The sequence below is a fragment of the Protopterus annectens genome, chromosome 6.part0 (assembly GCF_019279795.1).
Source record: "Protopterus annectens isolate FY-2018-M chromosome 6.part0, PAN1.0, whole genome shotgun sequence".
In the NCBI taxonomy this organism is placed as follows: domain Eukaryota; kingdom Metazoa; phylum Chordata; order Ceratodontiformes; family Protopteridae; genus Protopterus; species Protopterus annectens.
In genome coordinates, this window is record NC_056737.1 from 1,537,708,739 (window position 1) to 1,537,725,199 (window position 16,461).

The 16,461-nt window shown below is 39.3% G+C and overlaps 1 protein-coding gene across 2 annotated transcripts in view; it reads left to right on the forward strand.

Moving 5' to 3' along the window:
* PRDM5 (PR/SET domain 5) overlaps window positions 1–16,461 on the forward strand; it is a 2,968,604-nt gene that overhangs the window by 1,413,294 nt on the left and 1,538,849 nt on the right. The window lies entirely within an intron of this gene.

Sequence of the window (16,461 nt, forward strand, 5' to 3'; positions counted from 1 at the left end):
TCACATAGACTACCGAGGAGGAGTTTTTGTATATACCCTGTTCCAGCCCCCCAATAAGTACAGTCCCAGAAGGATGTGCAATGGGCAGATTGCATATCATCTTCCTTTGCAGTGTCTCAGCCAGTGCACCCATGTACACCCCTCTCTGCCTTCCAGGATTAACTGATTTCTAGAATCTCACAAGCAGAACTCTTGAAACTTGAGATCACCCTAAACATGACTAACTACCAACTCATACCCCAAGGCACCCTCCATGTCCCCTGATGATATTGTTACATTCTTAAAATTACTCATAGAATTCCCTATTAAGAAGAAGTACATTATTGTGGGAGATTTCAGCTACCCTTTAATTAACAGTGCCATGTATACTTCCACTGTAGGGTATGCTTTGAACTTAAATCAATAAAGACTTTCCTGAGTGAGACAGCTAATAAGCCCACTATTGTACACATAAGTTTAGATCTGGTTCTGACAAATACAGTCTGTACATGTACTATTCTCATGTTCTGTTCTTTCCCTAGTTGTCTTTGTCTATAGGGGAAGGATTCTGTTTCAAAATCTGCAAGACCGCTGAAACCAGTATGATTGAATGTAAGAATTTCAAATGGCAAACCTCATATACTGTTCAGTAATGAGATCTCAAATGTTGCCTGTATTGGTACCAGCAGCGACTCTGACATAGCAGTAAGCTACACAGAGGAGCTCTACACTCCCTTAAATAAATTCTTAGAGCTGACAGTCCCAAACAGATCAAAACATAATGGGAAGTTCAGAAACAACCCAGCCTAGTTTTCTGCCAGAAAAAAAAAAAACTCCTCAAATCATACAGTAGATTCAGAACTCCATTTGACAAAGATAGTATCAGAAATATTACTATGGAATTGAAACAAAATGTTAGTTTTAGTAAAGCAAGCCATGAACTTAAGTTAGCTACTAAAGAAGGATAATTATAACTCCTTTTTAAGTACATTACAAAACTAAGAAAAAATACCCAACAATGCTTAGAATTTATTCTCAATAGCACCACCTGCTCCAGCCCAGTAGGCATTGCCCGTGTACTAGCTAACAAATTTAGTGTACATTTTAGTTCTGGAAAATGTATCTAGACTCCACATACCCCCTAGTATCACCAAGGAATATGTTCTGAAGGTGCTATCAGAAGTATTTCTTCAGCGGGACCTGACAACATACCTAGATGTTTAATAAGTGGTGTTAAACATATCATCGGCTATCCTTTCCTCAAACCATTCAATTTCACCTTAGCTACAGGATTAGTTTCTAATTTATGGTGCACCACTGTTGTGATACCATTCCACGAACCCTGGTAATTGTAGACCAATCAGTTAGATGACCTTGATCTGCAAAGCTGTGGAATGTATTATAAATGACATTTAGTTAACATATTTAAGGGGGTCAGTCAGGCTGTAGAAGGGGGGCACGCTGTTTACACAGTGTATCATAATCTGGCCAAGATGTCTGGCAGTATACGTTATGTAGGCAGAGTAAGAATGCTAAGTACCCTAAAAATAGATGCCTACATGGTGAGATGGATGGCAAACTAACTAAAGGATAGAACTCGCATAGCTCATGCAACAGGTGCTTCATGTGAAAGCATGAAAGTAACCAGTGGAGTCCCCCAGGGCTGTGTGTTAGGACCCCTGCTTTTAAGCATTTATTTTCACAATCTCCAAAGTGGGAAGCAGAACCTCTGTTTAACTTAGTCCACAAATGACTGCAAACTGGATATTATTATCACAACCCCTCTGACACCTCTACTGTTCAGAAAGTACCCTAGTAAATACATGGTGAACTGACAATGGGCTCAAATTTAACATGAAAAAATGTAGTGCCATTGTGTTTAGAAAGCAACCCCTTACCCTTGACTTACAGTATAGATAATACCTCACCAAAAACAAAAATGTAGTCAGCAACCCTGGAACCTTGGTTGGCAAATCCCTTTCCTTTGATCATCATGTGACTACTGTAGTCAGAACATCCTTCTGCTTAGTACAACTGATAGCCACGTGTGTATCCTACAAATCAAAATATGGCATTGTTCCCTTATATTCTGCCTTGATTAGACCAACATATCAAACAACAAGAGAAGTCCCAAAGGTTCCTGGCAAGAAGACTGCAGGTTTGAAGACCTGACCTACGAAGAGCAGCTAGAAGCTCTGAGCCTTTTCTCAATATTTTATAGACTGTTGAGCAGTGAGCTGTGCCTTGCTTGCTGCACCATTAGAGACCCCGCTGTACCTGATTGCAGGTCTGATAGTTCAAAAAACACAAGTAACAAGGAACTAAATCTTCAGTAGCAGATAAATAGAACATGATGGAGAGAGAGATTCATTGTTCAGCACCTCCCCCGACTCTGGAATAAACCTCCCCTACAGGCTAAGCAGTGTGACATATTATCGTCCTTCAAACAGAACCTGAATGGCTGGATGGATAGTCACATATTTATCTCAGGACTAACTGGCCTAGTTCTCCTTGATAAAGGTGGTACAGCCTGGCATTGGGTATTGGCAAGGTGTTAATGGTTGAGACTAAATTACCTTGTAATGCCTGTGCATCCTATGACCCTCTATAGGTGGACATCAAGGCAAGAGTGATCTCTACCTTGATCTTTCTTTTGATATCTACCAGATGGGTCAAAATCAGTCTTGACCACATCCATACATATAACTTCGACCCATACTGCCCTCGTAGCTATTTATGCCCTTCTTGACAACAACCTATGGTATCTTGGTTCTGAGTTATCATGTCAACACTGATAGGATCTTACTCAAGTTTAGTTTTGAGCTCTTGACTTGACTGAGATAGCATTACTGAAAGTCAAACTTGATGTCAGTAATCTTGACCTGAACTTGTTTGCAGATTTGAATAGGTTTTCCTTTAGTTTTTTATTGACATCCTTTGTGGAAGTTCTAAGGCTTGTATCCATTTAAACATTGACCTAATCATCCTTCACAAAGGGTTGGGTTCAAGATGTTAGTTAGTATCAGCCTTGTTAATGCAGTTGGTAGCATGTCAGTCTCATAATCTAAAGGTCATGAGTTCAATCTACACACAAGGCAGTTTCAACCTTTGTCTAGCAGTTGGCACACAGGTTCAGGTTGTGAGCCATAGTTCCTGTGGTACAAGGTTTGTTTCTTTCAACCCTCATTTGCTTACTATGTTACCATGAGCAAGTCACTTAATCAGACATTTTTCTTGAGTCACCCCTGAAAGGAGACTGTTTGCCAGTGGGCTTACCTGGTTAAATTAATAAGATTTTTTTTTTGTGGGAAGTTTGGCATAATGGTTAAAGTCTTTGCCTCATAGGTGAAACGTACAGGGCTTGATTCACACCTTTGGTTACTGGTTAGGCTTAAAATTGTCCTTCAAGACAATTAGTCTAGTATTCATATGTCAACCTACAAGTTTCCATTAATACTTCTGCTTCCTCTGTAGTCTCCATTTGTGTAAGATTTTAATAGAACAGTGTGCTTTTTTATCTCTCTATTTCTGTATATTAATATAGGAAGTGGCACTTAAATTTGTGTCAGCAAAGTTTTTGAGCACAGTTACCATGGTGGTACTGTTGTTGCTTATGTGAAATCTTCCTGTTTTGTTCCCAGGTATAATTGATTTGCTTTAACTTATTTTCAGCTGAAACTGTAGATATTATATCATATTATATTATATAAGACCTTCCATTCTCCTTTCTTGTTTTGAGTGGAATGGAAATTTACATATGAATCTGTTCCAGCTTATGCAGGATCCTCTACACATTTTTTCTTCAAACTGTAGGTGGAACTTGGATAAGTATTAACTTATGCTAATTTTCAGTTGAATTTGTCACTAGACATTATGTTAGCTTATATAACACTTATACAACCCTCTCTTTTTGCTGTGACTGGACATGGACTTTGGTTATGTATAAGGTTAAACATAATTTCAGGCAAAATTATCAGCATGAACATAGTCCATTTTATTCAAGAGCTTCCACTTTTCTTCCTATGCTTACTCTAGGATTCAGAAAGAACCCTACTGCTGGCAGTACCAGCTGCAGCCAAAATTGATTGTTTCCATTATCATGGACAATGAAATACAGAATCATATTAGCTGCTGTGTGGAAAGACCTCTCATTAATAGCTAATTCACATGTCTCTGAATTGCTGAATTATAGCAAGTGCAAATTAACACTTTACTGTGGTAGTCACCACTCGTGGCAGGTGCATTTAATTCGTACAAGCATTCCCTCATTCATTCACTTAAACACATGCACACATTCAAACACAACCACACCAGCACACCCCTTACTTGTCCCTGAGCTGACAGAATGTCCATGATGTATTCTCTAATTTTTTTTTCCCTGTGTTATAATCAGAGATCCTTACAGTCAATCGTTAATGCCATACATTAGAGTCTCAATCTTCTAATTGTTCTGAAAGTGAGACATGATGGTGGACCTGTTGCTCATTTTAAGTGAGTGGAAGTAATAATAATAATAATAATAATAATAATAATAATAATAATATAAAACTTCTCCCAGGTCATCTAGTGTTGCTTTGGGCTTTGTCCTGAAACCTTGGCATGACCATATGATGTATTTTGGCCTTCCATGTGGACACACTCCCATTGTTCTCAACTGTCCCTTATTTTACAGAATGCTCCAGGTTTTGCCTCTTATATGTGCCGTGTCCATTTCAACTAATGGACCATTCCAGTCAATAATGCCAGACTTGAGAATTTCATACCTCTTAAAATTCACAAACTGTACTGTAATGCCAAACCTTCCAAAAACAGCATAAACAAAACACAAATCAAATAAAAATGCTGTCAGGCCGTCACAGTAACTATATTTATTAATCAAATCAACTGTTAAGCTCTTTTGTTTGTATACTTTCAAACTTCATCAGAACAATTAAAATTAAACACATAACCCCTTTTACATAAAATCTTCTTACACCATTTTTAAGTCATTCATCAGTCAATTTCAACCACTAATATATATTAATTACCTAAATCATTACTTAAAAATCATCTCCCACTTAAAAATACATAAGATCATGATTTATAAAATACATGTATATATAAAGAGATTGTTACACATCACCCTCCAAACATATAAATCTTTATGGTTTCAAGCAGCTAATACAAACCCCCTCCCAAACAGACAAATCTACACAAAATTAATCGATATTAGATTGGATACTGACTAACCGTCCAGCCCAAACACAACACTTTGGTATACTACCTAACACTCTAAGTGACCACCTCTCCACCTTTATTCTAAGACAGCAGGTTAAACCCACAAGGCAACTTACATCCAAGAAATTCACTACTCTAAAAACTTCAAATCTGAGGACTTCATAACAGCCTTAAACCACTGCAGTTGATCGCTTCTTAACTCCCTTCCACTCAACATGGTAGTAGAACTCTTCAACTTCACCTCCCTAAACATACTTAACCAGCTAGCCCCTCGTAGAACAATTAGAATTAAAACAAACTATGCCCCTTGGCTCTCCAAAACCACTCTCCTGCTTTTATAGGAAGGGGATAATGCCTGGGTCACCTGGCAGACTAACAAAACCAACTCAAATAGGCAAACATTTCTTGAACGAAGAAATAAAGCTAAAAACAAATAAGAAATGATAAAAAAGACACTACTCCAGCATCCACGCTAAACACAAATGTAGTCCACAGAAATTCTGGGCGGCAATTAACAAAATCCTAAAACCAGGCAAAACCACTACCCCACCCCCAAACATAGAAAGCACTGCAGTCAACATAGCTACCCAATTAAATGATTACTTCAACAAAACAGTTCTAAAATTGATTACCCCCTCATCCTCTACCACTCTCCCAGGTCCCCCAAACAATCAAAAACTCTTTTCACTCAAACCAATCCCAACTAGTCTTATCTGTAATCACCTGTCCAAACTCAAGTCTACTACCCTTGCAGCAGACAAACTCCCAGCAGAATGACTCCAGATTGCATTCAAAGCCACCGTATACCCTGTTTCCATATTAATTAACAGATCTGTAACACAGCACATGGTACCTTCCCTCTGGAAAATCTTGCACATAATTTCTATATACAAAGGTGACTCCTCAACTTAATTATCCAACTACCGTCCAATAGCCATACTATCTCCACTGTCAAAAATATTGGAGAAATGTATCCACTCACATCTACTAAACCACCTCCTGTCTAACAACCTCCTTGCCAAAACACAACACGGTTTCCACTCAGGCGACAGCACTACCGCTACCCTTATTAGTTTTACTAACACTGTTAATCAACAAAGGAACCTAGGTAATCTGGTCACTACTGTTTTCCTGGACCTTTCAAAAACATTCAACATGGTCTCTCACAACAAGCTCCTAACCATCCCCTCTGAACTCAGCCTAAGCTATTCCACCCTACACTGGTTCAAAGACTATCTCTCCAGTCCTCAGTAGGCCATCAAATGGATGGACTTCCTATCCCCCCTCCTTCCTGTTACAACTAGGTGTACCTCAGGAATCGATATTTGGCCCCTGCTCTTCACCATTTTCGTAAACAACCTACAATCAGCCACACATCAAGCAAATCTTGTACAATATGCTGATGATGCCACACTAATCTGTTCAGCTCCCTCTCCCAAATTCTTCAAGACAAAACCCAGGAATTCTTCACTGCAATTTAAACCTGGCTGTCAAACTCTCAACTTATTCTAAATCCTAAAAAACAACTCATGCTCTTCTATCCCTACAGAGCTACTCACCCCTTCCTCCATTTGAATTATCCTCAGCAAACAATACCCTTCTTACCCCAGTACCGTGTACCAAACTACTAGGAATAATCACTGACCAAAATCTGAAGTTCGATATACAAATAGCCCAGACCATAACTAAAGTCCACGTAAAACTAGGCACCCTTTATAGATGCAAAAACTACCTGACCCCTTACAGTAAAGCCACCATAGCCAGATCTTTTCTACTGTCCACCTTACTGTATTTATCCCCTGTCCTAACCAACCTAAATAAAGATGACTTAAACAAATTAACCACTTGCTGTAAGAAAATAGTAAAATTTGCTACTAACTTCTCCTATCGATCCCATCACTGTCAAGCCCTTAAGCAATTAGGCTCGCTAGAATTACCCAACTTATTAAACTTTAACCAACTTACCATGGCACATCAAATGGTCTATCACTCCAATAAAACACCAGCTGTAACAGGCCTACTCAACCCCTACAGCAAGAACTGTCAAATAAGATCCACAAACAAAGCACTAGTAGAAATATCCAGAAACAAGTATACATCAGTTGACTCTCTTTACTCAAGTGCAGTTGCCAACATCTGGAACTCCCTCACTTGAAATCAGATTGCAAGATAACAAATCTAACTTCAAAAATCAACTAAAGTCCTACCTAACCAGTTCTTGGATATGCAACTGTCAGCACCCAGACTAACCAACTCAATAGATACCTAGTCCTTTCTTATAATGAGTCGTAAACAGTGTATTCCATGATAAAGTACTATGGTTGCACCACCTTTCTTATAATTTGTCATAAATGGTGTATTCCATAATAAAGTACTATGGTTGCACCAGGCATGACACGTCAGTGTGTATCACTATCTTACATTTACCACCTGTACCTAACTTTGTGGGTATTATTTTAATATATTTTGTAATGCCTATGTTTAATATATTTGTTTTGAATATTATTTGTATCATGATTATGTTGAACATCATTGTACTAAATGTCTTGAATATTTTTTTGTATTGTAATGTAGTATGTGGAGATTTCTTCCCAGGCTTCCACTGAAAATGGGCGTTTTTTTGCCCAGTCGGACTTTCCTGGTAAACAAATGTTAAATAAACAAATAAATATATATATATATGTATATATATATATATATATATATATATATATATATATATGTATATATATATATATATATATACACACCCACACACATATATATAATACACTTGTGTGTGTATATATATATATATATATATATATATATATATATATATATATATATGTGTGTGTGTGTGTGTGTGTGTACTTGATTGTTTCTATATGTAGTCATATGTATGTGTGTATGTATATATATATATAGGTTCATAGGTTCATAGGTTGGTACTAGGCTATCAGCCCTAGGGCCTATACAAGCCTAGCCATAACAATTCCCTGGCTATTTCTTCCCACATTATTTACTTTCCTGGACCCCTGTCTAGCAGGGCGACTGACGTGATCCCCGGGGTGAATTTCCTTTCTCCCATCCAAACGTCAAGGTTCCTCTTGAAGAGGTCCAAAGAGGCACTCTGCTTGACATGTATGGGCAATCTATTCCAGAGTCTGGGGAGTCTCTGGGTCAGGAACCTATCCCTCCAGCATGTTTTGTTTATTGTGATGACAAGGTTTAGATCCCTGGAGCGTGTAGCTCTGAGGGATTGGGATTTCTTTAAGTGTAGCATGTCCAACAGCTCTGGGTTTGACATGGCCTTGTATGTTAAGCAGAGATCTCCTCTGAGTAGACGATATGCGACAGAGTATAGCTGGAGTTTTTTAAGGCGGTCAGCGTAGGGCATCTGCTTTAAGCCTGTGATTCTTTTAGTGAGGTATTTCTGAGGCCTTTCCAGTTGTTGCAGATGTCTTGAGAGGTACATACCAAATGGGGCGTTGTATTCTATAATGGGCCTAATGAGGGATGAGTACAGTGGGACAATGACCTCCTTTTTTTGGATGAAAAGCCCTTCGTGATGAGGTGTGCCACATAGAAGGATTTCCTGACTGTTGTGGCGATGTGGTTATCGAAGGTGAGACCACTGTCCACCTGTGTCCCTAAGTCTCTTATCACACTTTCTGTGTTTAATGTACTGCCACCTATATGGTAATTCATGGATACATGTTTTTCCCAAAGGGATAACAATACATTTCTTGGCATTGAGCTTGAGCCCATGGCTCTGGCACCAAGCATCTGTTTCTGTAAGGCCCTTTTGTAGAGTATCCACATCATTTGGGGATTCAATAATGGCTCCCAGTTTGCAGTCATCTGCAAACTTTGTTAGCCAGAGTCCCTTAGTGTTGACCTGTACTTCAGAGAAGTAGATGCCAAACAAGAGCGGCCCCAGGACTGAACCCTGAGGTACTCCACTTGTCACTTGTCTGGAGCTGGATTTGGAGTCGGCTACTTTTACAGTGTGGGTTCTATCAGTAAGCCATTTAGCAACCCACTGGGTGACATAGGGATTAATACCCAACTTAGTAAGTTTATCTATGATTCCAGAGTGGGGGATGGTGTCAAAGGCCTTGGCAAGGTCTAGATAGGCTGTGTGGACCACCTTACCCTTGTCCATGGCTCTGGAGACTGATTCAAAGAAGTCAATCGGGTTCAGGAGACAAGATCGGCCCTTCACAAACCCAAACTGGGTGGGGTCCAGTGTATATATATATATATATATATATATATATATAAACGATACCAGCATACAAATTACTAAGACAGACTGTTGTCATAACTTCTGATGTAAAATCTGTGTAAAGAATCACTTTGCATTCTTATTAAAACTAAGAAAGCAAGATTCAAGTTGGTATTTCTTGTTTAAACATGTACATATAACTATATGTTAGTTATGATATTTATTTATTTATTTAACATTTGTTTACTAGGAAAGTCCGACTGGATCAGGAACCTATTTTCCGTGGAGGCTCAGGGAGAAAAGCTCCAAATGATATGTGAAAGTTAAGGCAATTTAAATGATTAATGACTACATTAATAATTGAATATTAAATAAGTACAGAGAGGTAGATGCAATAATAAATACAAAATAAGTACAAAGAGGTAGGTAAAATAATAAAACATGTACTAAATTAAAGTGAAGTGGTGATATGAAGTAAACATTGCCACCCAGGCAAAGGAAATCCACATATATGTATTTTTTATATATATATATATATATATATATATATATATATGTGTGTGTGTGTGTGTATATATATATATATATATATATATATATATATACACACACACACACACACACACACACATATATATATTTTTTTATGTTTTTGGTCACCAGATGGTGCTGTGTGTACCTTTAGCACTTTAAATGTTCAGCCTTCTTACTCTCTGTTATTTATTTTTAAGCTTTTAGCAGTTTTAAATTCATATTGATTCATATAGGTTTACTATGTCTGCTATGTTTTTCATTATCTCATGTGTGTAGAGTATGGAGAACATAAGATAGGTTTTTATACATAATATGATTTAATAATGGTGTTGTTCTTTTAATTTGGAAAAATAAGGGAGTTGTTTTTCACTGTACTGAATTGTTTGTGATTGGTGGTTTGTAATTGGGATGGGTATTTATTAGAGCATTTATGTGATTTTACTGTTTGGCATCTGATGAAGTCTATTTGATGAAAATGCAGCTTTAATCTTGGACATTAATGTGAGGTTCGTTATTTTACTTGTAACCTCAATAAATTGGTTTTCTGGAATTGGGCATCTTTCAGTGCTGAGTTTCCTTTTTGGTTTTATTTATTGTTTTCAGCAGTTGCTTCTATCTTCATTTTAGTTTATTGTATTCAAATACATCAGGAGAGATGGCGGGAAGATTAATCTTAAACAAACTAACTAACTGACTGACTACATAATTGCATGTTCACGCTTTGGCCGCCTACTCAAAATGGCACACACACTAATCTACATTCTCCCTCTTTACTGTGCTATCTCTTATAAATAATGACATTTCAATAGGCATGCAGTTATACAGACACTATTAAAGAAAAATGATGACGTGTATCTGAAAGTTGGTTTCGAGATGTGACCTGATCTCTTGACATAATAGGACTGGTTTTAGCAACAGGGGCAGTCACTTCTGCTTGAAGAGTTTCAGGGATTTTCTCAGGAACTTGGATTGCTGACGGAATGTTCTCTGGAAGAGGAAAATTGGACAAGTCACTCTGAGAACTACAGTCTTTGTCACAGGCAAGATGCTGTAACACTGGTTCAGACATTGGTAACAAATGCTTCCGATTTCATCTGAATTTCACTCCTTGTGATTCCACAATGTACGATCTCGGCTCTTGACACAAACTTTTCACAAATCCGATGCAATCAAAACCTTTTGATATCTGCATCCTCACTATCTCCCCTTTTTTCAAAGAACTGAGTAGTTTGCTGGTTTTATTATAGTAAGACTTCTGGGGCAAATGCTTCTTCAACAGTTGAGCTTTTACTGCTTTGTTGTTCTTAGTACATGGAAGCAACAAGTTACTGCTAATTGGTAGTATGGTTCTGGTTTGTTTCGACATAAGTGTCTGGGCAGGAGAACCAAGGTGATTATCGTGAGGAATGTTTCCCAGATTTAACAAGTTGAGTCAAACATCGATATTGTCACATCTGGATTTCTCTAACAGCTGTTTTGCACTTTGAACTGCATGCTCAGCCAAGGCATTCAGGACTACTCGTAATATGAACAAAGTCCCACTCTTCTGCAAATCTCTTGAATTGCTGACTTGTAAACTGTGCACCATTGTCAGAAATAACTCTGTGTGGACTACCATGGACAGAAAAATGTTGCTTCAACTGAGTAATGACAGTATTGGAAGTTAGGATGTGAAGTAGTTCAATCTCAGACCATTTTGAGTAAGTGTCTGCTAACACCAAGTAATGTTGACCATTCCACTCAAAGATATCTATGGCTACTGTTGACTAAGGTAGTTCAGGAATCTGGTTTAACTAAAGTGGTTCTTTTTGTTGATGCGGCTTTGTACTATTACATACTGAACAAGATGAAAGTACTTTCTCAATATCTCTTAACATAGAAGGCCAAAATACTGCACCTCTTGCCTTTGTTTTGGTAGAATCAGTTCCTGGGTGGCCATGATGCATGATCTTAATATACTCTTGTTGCAAGGATTTTGGAACAATCACTTTAGGACCTTTCATGATAATACCATTGTCTGACAAAAATTTCATCTCTGTATAGAAAATAAGGTTGCACTTCTACTGGTAAAGAAGATTGCTTTGAAGGCCATCCTCAATTGATAAAGAGATTTAGCTTCTGGAGAATTGGATCTGAAGCTGTGTGAGTTCTGAGCTCATCACGATGTGTGGAAGAAAAATTTCTCACTTGCATGACCTCACAGTCATGCTGTTCATTGTTATGCTGTTCTCTGTTTTTTTCTGGGTAATCTGGATAAGGTATCAGAAAGATAAAGAGGTTTGCCTTTTGTGTAAACAAGATTGAAATTATACTTCTGCAGTTTGAGCATCATACATTGCATTCTAGCTGGAGCTATATGCATAACCTTTCTCAAAATAGTAACAAGAGGCTGGTGATCAGTTTAAATTTGGATAGGTCGACCTTCCTGAGAACACTGGAAAATATGAAGGTCTCTCCAAACACCATTATATTGGGCGACTTCAACTACCCAAACATAGACTGGGAGCATTACTCTAGCTCCAACACCCTAGCCCAAAGGCTCCTAGAATTTATAAACTCAAATGCTATGGAACAACTTGTTACCACTCCCACAAGAGGGGAAAACATACTGGACCTGATCATCACCAACATGGGGACTCTATGCTCCAGACCAGAAGTGTATCCCTCACTGGTAAGATCAGACCATAAACTAATCTCACTGGATATTCACATCCCGACCCCACCCCCTGCCCAGAAAACCACAGTGAAAAACTTCTCTAAAGCAAATTTCACACTCCTCAAAACCGAGGTGGAATCCTTCAAAGCCCCCGGGCCTGTGGAAAATACGGCCCAGACCGCAGAATCCTTTATAAATGCATTCAATGAACACCTTCAGGAATGCATGGATCATGCAATCCCAAATAAAACCAAGACCCATTCCACCAAAGGCAGACGTCCTGTCTGGTGGACCCCAGCCATAAACAAACTATACAATAGAAGGAGGAAGCTACTACATGATAGAGCAAAATCCCAAAAAGGGACGGCATCTCTGATCAGTATTAGCAAAGAACTATGGGCACTCATAAAATCGTCTGAGGCCAGCTTCGAGAGAAAATTTGCACAGGAGACAAAGGATAATCACAAGGCTTTCTTTAGTTATGTTAGGAACCTGGGTGGGAATTCCCAGATATGCTCAGAATTAGTCCAAAATGACAAAAAATACACTGAACCCACAGACATTGCCAACATCCTAGCTGACAAGTTCAGCGCAAACTTCTCCCCCCTCCCCACCAAAAGGGAGAATATCTATCCCAGCAGAGTGCTGCCCCCTGACATCTCAGATGCTCCGGTAAGAGCCGCCCTCTCCAAAGCAAAAAACACAGCATCAATGGGACCAGACGGTGTCCGGGCTGCGTCCTACATGAACTCCAAGAAGACCTAAACCCAAACATAAAACTGCTGTTCAATCTCAGCCTTACTACAGGATATGTACCCAAAGAGTGGCATACAGCAACAGTGGTCCATCTCCACAAAGGTGGTGCCTCAACGGATCCTGGAAACTATTGCCCCATAAGCCTGACTAGCTTGGTCTGCAAAGCTATGGAAAGGATCATATTGGACCTCATAAATAAAGATATTGGGGACCTACAGACACTGGATCCTACCCAGTTCGGCTTTGTTAAGGGCAGATCCTACCTCTTAAACCTGGTCGATTTCTTTGAAACAGCCACCAAGGCCATTGACGATGGGAAGGTGGTCCACACAGCCTACCTGGACCTCGCAAAAGCCTTCGATACAATACCCCACTTGGGCATTATAGATAAGCTCACCAGCTTAAATATAAACCCCTATGTCACTAGATGGGTTGCAAACTGGCTCAAGGACAGAACCCACATGGTTAGAATTGCTGGAGCCATGTCATACTCCAAACCAGTTACAAGTGGCGTCCCACAAGGCTCAGTCCCGGGACCTCTCTTGTTCGGTATATATTTCTCAGAGGTATGGCAAACACGGAAGGACTGTGGCTGACCAAGTTCACAGATGACTGCAAACTGGGCGCCATAATCGACTCTCCAGCCGACACAAGCATCCTCCAAAAGGGCCTCATAGAAACAGACAACTGGTGCCACAGCCATGGCCTCAAGCTAAATGCCAAAAAGTGTATAGTCATCCCCTTTGGCAAAAACAAAGTGCCCACAAATTACCACATAGGTGGTAATCCATTAAGTACAGAAGAAGTAATTAGGGTCCTGGGGACCCAACTTGATAGCAATCTCTCATTTGACAACCACATAGCCAAAGTGGTTAGAAAAACATTTTATATAGCCCACCTAATCATGAAGTGATTCACATCTACATCAGGGGAGGTCATCGTGCCTCTTTACTCATTCCTCATCAGGCCCATAATTGAGTACAATGCCCCTTTTGGGATGTACCTTACCAGACACCTGCAGCAACTGGAAAGACCCCAAAAGTACCTCACCAAGAGGATCAAAGGGCTCAAACAGATACCATATGCTGCCCGGTTAAAGGAACTCCAGCTCTACTCAGTGGCATACCGCCTGCTCAGAGGCAATCTGTATCTGATGTATAAAGCAATGTCCAACCCGGAATTAATGGACATACTGCACCTCAGAAAATCCAAATCCCATCGAGCTACGCGCTCGAGAGACTTGAACCTCACCACTGAAATAAATAGGACATGCTGGAGGGACAGATTCATAACCCAGAGGCTCCCTTCACTCTGGAATAAAATCCCAGTCCAGGTTAGGCAGAGTCCCTCATTGACTCTCTTCAAGAGGAATCTTGATGAGTGGATGGGAGATCATAGGTTTACCCCGGGTATCACTTCTGTGTCACTGTTAGACAATGGCACAGTATACTAACCTCAAAAAAGGGCATAGCAAAATTAATTTAAAATGGGTGTCAAAAGCCAAACACACTCTGGCTAGGCTTATAAATGCCCTAGGGCAGATAGCCTAGTATGAACCTATGAACATATAAATATAATCATGGAACTTCGAACATGCAAACACAATTGCCAAAAGCTCTTTCTCAGTCTAGGCATATTGCATCTCTGTCTGAGTAAGAGTTCTTTATGCATAAGCTACTGGTCTACCCCCTTGAAGAATGACTACTATTAGACCAAACTCTGAAGCATCACAGGAAAGAGTAACTGGTTTGTGAACATCATAGTAGCTGAGAGTTGATGGGTTGGTAATTTTCTGCTTCAGGACATCAAATACTCTTTGGTGCTGTTCTAACCATGACCAAATTACATCTTTTTGTGTCAGCTCTCGTAATGGTGCTGAAAGTTGACTTAAATCTGGAATGAACTTGCCTAAATAGTTGACCATGCTAGAAAAATGTTATAGGGCTTGGACATTGTCTTGAGCAGGCATTTTGAGAATTGCTGTTAGCTTGGAAGGATCTGGTTGTAAGCCTGAACTGGTAAACAACTGACCAACATAAGTAGCTTCTTGTAGCCTGAATTTGCATTTCTGATGATTCAGCTTAAGATTCACTTGAAGTGCTCTTTCCAGAACTTTCTTGAGGTTTCTGTCATGTTCAGCTTCACCATTGCCTCCTATAAGAATATCATCTACTGTAATAACATAGGGATAGCCAGAAAAATTTGCTCCATTGCACGCTGAAAGACTTCACTGGCAGAATTTATTCCAAATGGCATTCTCAGAAATCTGTATCTTCCAAATGGCATACCAAATGTAGTTAACAATGAGGACTTTTGGTCAAGCAAAATTTGCCAAAAGGAACTCTTTGCATCTAAGACAGAACAAACAGTGGCATCTGGCATGAGGCAGTAACCTCTTCAACTGTGCACATTTGGTGATGGGGTCTTTTTAATGCTTTGTTCAGATCTTTTGGATCAGTACATATTCTGATGTCATCTGAGTTTTTCTTATGAACTACTACCATGGAGGACACTCATTCAGTAGGTTCTTCTACTGGACAAATTGCTCCTAGCTGCACCATTTTGTCTAGCTCAGCTTTAACTCTGTTCTGCATAGCTACTGGAACTTTCTGTGCTGGTCTGACAACTGGGCTGATTTCTGGGTCTAACTTCATAGAGTACACAACTGGTAATTTGCCTGGTTTGTCTGCAAAAATATCAACATACTCTGAAAAAATAGTTTGGGCAGAATTTGAGCTGTTGTCATGCAGGCTTACATGGTGAACTTCTTCATTAAGTGAAAGCAGTCACATCTTCAAACAGTCTCTGAGGCCTAATAATGACTGCACGTGTCTCTTGACTATGAAAAATTGGAAGTCATAGCTGTTCCCAGTAGAGTAACATGAAAGTACTACTGAGCCCTCAGTTTGAATCTCTTCACCACCATAAGCAACAAGCTTTGCACAATTAGTCAAATCAAGATGTTCTGCAGCTTTTACCCTAGCAAATGTTTCTGCTGACGTAACATTGCACTTTGAGCCAGTATCTACTTTGAGCAGCATGGGATTCCTGTTAAACCAAACAGTACAAAAGATTTCATTCTTTGCCCACAAATCAATTGCATTGACTG